Raw genomic sequence first — 6,089 nt, forward strand, 5'->3', positions numbered from 1 at the left:
TACACACAAATGAAACTCTGACAGTTTAAAATCTTTAATTCATAATTCATATCAGAGTTTTTCGTTATACTTTAATGTATTTGGAACACTCAGACTACTTATACAGTCCAATATTAATTTACCTCACTCAAGGGTCTTTACTACGGTGGCCGACAAGGGCAAACGCGCTGCAAAAGAGAAACGCGTTGCAAAAGAGAGAACACAACGGAAGTGCGCCAGGCCGATAGGGGGACCCCGAACTCAGGGATGTTATGAACAAAGTTTGGATAACTTTTACAGAGGCGACATAAAAAGGGTACGTTTTCCGTTTGTTTGTTTTAAACACTTGGCCGTCACATTTTACAATATTATAAAAGAGCAACAAATTTACCTTGCAATGTTGGCATGCTAGAGACTGATATATAATAGCTTGCGTTTAACTGATTAACTCACGTTATCCGTAGTGGTAACGGGAGTCACTGTAACTACTTTCCGGTGAGACCCAACTGCTGTGATTGCATTCAACGTTAGTTTTCTCTTGTTCACATGGTCTCCTCATATTGGACACTTTATTGATCAGCAAAAGGACAAGAGGATGATTAGAGAGAGGTGAAACAGATAGCAACGAAGGTTATGTAAAAAGAAATGTAGGGAGAGGTGCCAAAATAAGAAAAATAGAGAGATGACAAACCGAGTGCAGGTAAAACACAGTGCAAAGGGCAGGGAGATGACAAGGAAAGAGAAAAGGGGTGAAAAAAGGAGACAATGAGAAGAAGAGCAACAAAGGAAATGACAGGAAGCAGAGAAAGGACATTAAGACCAAATGGGAAGGTGTTAAAGAGAAGTGAATAGAGCATTAGATATACCCAAGCAGAAGTAAAAAGCAGATAAAGGTGACAAGGAGAGAGAGGTAACAAGTAAAACAAAACACAGGGTAAACATCCAGAAACTATAACCGCACAAAAACACACAAAAAATGACCTGTTCCTCTGATTTAGTTTTTGTCTTTATTTAGCAATGATTCCTATTCATGTCATTTTTAATTGAGTTGGGTAAATTTGGATTCATCATATCATTGTCTGTCTTTCCAGACTGCCATGTTTTGCCCTTTCTGTGGCCAGGATCTGCAGAGAGTTCAAGTGTTCTGTAGCTCATGTGGCAAAAATGTACAGTTCTTGGCACAAGCTGAAGACAACAGTAAGTAGTCTTGATTGTGTGTGTATTTATTTTGCAGGTAATGAGGGTTCAACACACCACACTTTTCAAGATATTAATGCCCAAATATTGATTCTTCGCAGGTAAACCAGCATTTCTGATTGTAAAAATAGAAAGGAGCAAAACACATTTAAACATAGGATTCGAACAGAAACATTTTACAGGCCTTAGATTTGGGAACAGTATAACTTTGAACTAAATGTGACCGTGCTGTGACAAACCTTAGATGATTTGACACAGAATGACCAAGCTGCAGCTTGTAGTCATTTTTTCACTCTTTGTTTGTCAGGTTCAGCATTGGACAGCCCCACAGAAGAGCATCTGATTAAAAAGTATTTCCATGATGGCTACAGCAACAATGAAATTTTGGATTTCCTGGCAACAATTCACAATGTTAAAATGAGCCTTCGCTCTCTAAAGAGTAAATTGAAAAGTTTCTCACTGTCTAGGCAAAAAAATGACTCTCCTCTGGCTATTGTACGTGCTGCCATCCAAGAAGAGCTGAAGGGACCAGGCCAGCATTATGGCTACCGTTTGATGTGGCAGACATTGCGCCAGAAGTATTGTCTGACAGTTAGAAGGGATGATGTCATGGCTTTGATAGGAGAGCTTGATCCCTCAGGAGTTCAACTTCGTGCAAGACGAAGATTTGTAAAAAGAGTGTACAGCTCCAATGGACCAAACCATGTCTGGCATGTTGATGGTTACGACAAATTAAAACCCTATGGTCTGGCAATTAGTGGTTGTATAGATGGCTACTGCCGCAAAGTACTGTGGTTGGTGTGTCGAGCCAGCAACAATGATCCTGGTTCATTGCTCAAAACTATCTGCAATGTGTCTCAGAAAGTGGGATCCTACCAATGCGGCTTCGCACGGACTGCGGCACTGAAAACGGCACAGTGGTGGCAATCCATTGTGTGTTAAGATCATCCCACACTGATGGCTTTGCTGAAGCTGCCAGTCATATGTATTGATCCTCAACAGCAAACCAGCGAATAGAAAGCTGGTGGTCATACTTCCGAAAACAGAGGTTTGGCCCTCAACATTTATCTCTATTTTTGCACCCCTAGTACTGATCAGTATATCTTAAAATGATCATGGAATTTTAGTTTCCATCCGATGTAATTGTTCAAGTAAAGTACAAGTGCCTCAAATGTATACTTAAGTAACGCTACAGTATTTGAATTGCATAGCCTGAATTTAGGTTGTTTTGAAATGTAGCATCAAGACATTTTACATAAATCCATATGTGATAACATAACATCAGGTCTTTATGCCACTGAATTGTTAAGAATCATGGTTTAAGAACAGATATTTTATTCATGAAATGCCTTCTGTGGCACTGCATGTTTACAGTTGTTTGGATTATTACAATGTACATTTTCAATCACCTAAAATAAACTACAGCTCTAATTTGAATCTTTTTCAGGTCTCAGTTCTGGATGGACCTGATGAAAGATCTGAGGGAGAGACATCTCTTCAATGGCAGTCATGAACACACATGCGTAGTGCGGTTTGTGTTCATGGGTGTGCTACAGAGGGACCTTGATGAATGCAGGGAAAAGTGGAACACTCATACCATCAGACCTGTTAAACAGTCTCGTTGTCCATCTGGTAAACCAGATGTCATATATTACCTGCCTTATAGGTTTGTTTCTATCAAATTTACGTCATTACTATCTATATGCAATTCAATTCTGTTGCCTGTTGTATAGATTTCAAAATATTTTTCTCTTATAATGAAGATTCTGTCATGTATTCATCTCATGTCAGCCATTACTCTAATAATCTCTTAATATTCAGTGTGACAGAAAATTACTTTATTTCCAAACTTTAGTCACAAATATTACAAATTGCAAAACTTCAAGTACAATTCAGTATTACATTTTGATACTCCTAACACGTCTCAGAATTAATACAGGATGAACTTAACTTCAGCACACCTGCATGCTTACAGATGAACCACCATATACAATGATCAGCCACAACATTAAAACCAGCTGCCTAATAGGTGATCCTCTATGAATCTGACAGCTTTCTATCACAGCCAGCATTTGTCTTTTTCAGTAACTTGTGCTGTAGTAGTTCTTGTCTGGGATCAGACTAACCTTTGCTTCCCATGCGTTTCTGTGTCTCAGATGCCCATGACGCTGTTAATTTGTTCACCAGTTGAGTTTCTTTGGACCAGCAAAGACTAGTCTGATGCAGGTTATGATAGAAAGCAGTCAGAACACAAAGTGCATTACAGCTTGCTACAACATTAAAACTTATTAGGCAGCTGGTTTTAATGTTGCTGATCAGTGCACATTTGCTGCCAGTGTGCCAGTTGACTGAAAACAAATGTAAATGTCAAATTGAACTGATATGCACATTTTACTCCCAGGTTTGGTGGAACTGACTGTGGGTTCCCAGTCTGCCAGGAGGAATTGGGCGAGTTTGTGGTTGAGCGAGTTTGTGGTTGAGCCAACCTGCAGTCCATGTGGAGATGACAATCTCCAGGCACACTTTGAGGACCTACAGAGACGGAGTGGTCTGATGCAGCCATTGACCTGGGAGTCCTGTGTGGACAACTACATTAGATTGACGAACATGGCTCATATGTAATTAAATGTGATTCCACCTTTGAATGAAACTTTGTTTGAAACAGCCAAAACAATGAACTATCACAACTTTCACAGAACAAGTTTCAAAATCAAGGTAGCAACTGCCTTAAAGGACCAACATCAGAATTTGTGTTTTCTGTTACTATATTTGAATTTCCAAAACCAGGAGAGTTTCGTATCCCAAAGTCCATATCTATTTTAAACTGATCATATGTCTTAGAGATTGGTATTTTGATTGTGTTTGCACAGGTGCTGCTGACTGGGAAGCGAGACGTTGACTGAAAAATCAGTTTGGGTTGTGGCTGAATTTGAGAGGGAGGCAATGTGTTTAATCCTGTGGCAAATATCAGGATGTCCTTGAGAGAGAGCCCTGTATGTTAGAGAGATAATTCTTCTAATTAAAATAAACCTTCTGTCTCGAGAAGATAGTCTCTCCAGAATCCTAGTACTCTGGTTTCTTCATGTCGTCTTGTGCTGCCCTTTTCACTGAGCTGAACTTCAAAAATTTCCTCCAAAGCTGCAGATGTCAGCTGCTCCACACTTGAGCACATAAAGGGCTTGAATATGCATGCATGCTGCTCCAAAGCATGAATGACATCTAGTGTTGAAAGCCCATCCTTGAATCTAGAAGACATTTAGAGCAATCAACACCTCTATGATTGCTAACAATGGCTGCATCTTAAAGGAGCAGTCCCACCTATCATACATGAACCTAGTTTAATACATTTAATGTAAAATCTGTCAATAATTAATAAAGTAATCTTGCATATTCACCCAGTGTCTGAAATCAACATTTTAACTCACCTGCCAAATGGCTAGCAAATGTTCAGATTTTACCAGCCATACAGTAGATTACCATTGTTTTTTTTTTTTTGTGAAGTAAATCTGCTAGCCTTTAAAATGCCATTTTACCAGCATTTGGCTGGTGGATGCTGTTAATTCTGGACCCTGTATTCACCGTAAATCAGAATAAACTTTCGCAGCTCCCATGTGAAAGGAGAGAACATCTTGGTGTGTGAGTGGTCCTTGTGGGTCAGCCAACCTATTTAAGATGTTCTTTGCTCTCGCACAGTAGGATAACCTGATGAAGGTCTCAGGAACGATATGTTTATAATAAATCCAGATTGCAAGTGAATACACTGTGCAGGAGTTTATTTGGATTTACAGTGGGTACGGAAAGTATTCAGACCCCTTTAAATTTTTCACTCTTTGTGTCATTACAGCCATTTGCCAAAATCAAAAAAGTTCATTTTATTTCTCACTAATGTACACTCAGCACCCCATCTTGACAGAAAAAAACAGAAATGTAGAAATTTTTGTGAATCACAAATCTGGTTTTGTGGATCTGAATTTTGTGAATTTTTGTGAATGTTTTTAAATTTAGTGAATCGTTGCTGCAAACCTTCACCACAAGAGGGTGTCATACAGGCCGGAGTGCAGTCCTGTCAGGAAGGAATGAATATATAATATATATATAAGAATTTTCATTCAGTAAAAGAAGAAATTCACAGTGAATAAAAATGTTTATAATACATAAAATTACACTACTCTGTTATTTTTTAATACACAAGCACATGTAGGCCTATTTCCATTTCTGTATTGGTTCCCTTCCGTTTGCTGTGAAAGTGGCAATTCATCTTTATAACTCACCCTGCTGTGAGTTATAAAGATGATCTCAAACCATCCATCCATTATCTATACCTGCTTATTCCTATTCAAGGCCACAGGGATCTGCTGGAGCCTATCCCAGCTCTCTTTGGGTGAAAGGCAGGGGTACACCCACACGAGAGAACCCATGGAGAACATGCAAACTCCACACAGAAAGGTCCCTGCTGGGTTTTGAACCAGGAACCTTTTTGCTGTGAGGCAACAGTGCTAACCATGTTTCCCCTTTCTCACACCACTGTATTAAGTATTAAGACTTTAAACTTTCTATCTCATAAGTTTGAAAAGAAAGATTATGTTTACTTTTCTCCTTGCTGATGCTTCCAAACCACCTAAGTGAAGCCCAGGGCTAAAAAAATAGTTGTTGAACCTGCTGACCCCCACATTTCAATCTGTTTTACCAGACACCCAGAAAGTTTTTAATCTAGAGCTAAAAAAAAAAGACAGTTGATTGATCAAATAAAAAAAAACTTTAACACGTCTTTTAAGCAAAAATTCAAAATATTTTCATTCGTTTGCTTCTTAAATGTGAATATTTACTTAGTTAACATCTCACCATCTTTGTGTTTTTGACTTTTGGTGGGTTAAAAAGCATTTTCAGTGTTAATATACTGTTAAAAGAAAAAT

General features: G+C 38.7%; 1 long non-coding RNA gene across 2 annotated transcripts; it reads left to right on the plus strand.

Annotated features, from left to right (window-relative positions):
* Positions 1–234: 234 nt before the first annotated feature.
* Positions 235–4,725, plus strand: LOC113130423 (uncharacterized). Of its 2 annotated transcripts, XR_003295698.1 has the most exons (4): positions 235–295; positions 1,071–2,224; positions 2,624–2,842; positions 3,578–4,724. It is a non-coding gene; the product is annotated as an uncharacterized LOC113130423 (long non-coding RNA). The 2 variants fall into 2 exon arrangements; XR_003295697.1 differs by having other exon boundaries at positions 1,071–2,842; positions 3,578–4,725.
* Positions 4,726–6,089: the final 1,364 nt, after the last annotated feature.

Source organism: Mastacembelus armatus, chromosome 5 (assembly GCF_900324485.2).
Source record: "Mastacembelus armatus chromosome 5, fMasArm1.2, whole genome shotgun sequence".
Taxonomy (NCBI): Eukaryota; Metazoa; Chordata; class Actinopteri; order Synbranchiformes; family Mastacembelidae; genus Mastacembelus; species Mastacembelus armatus.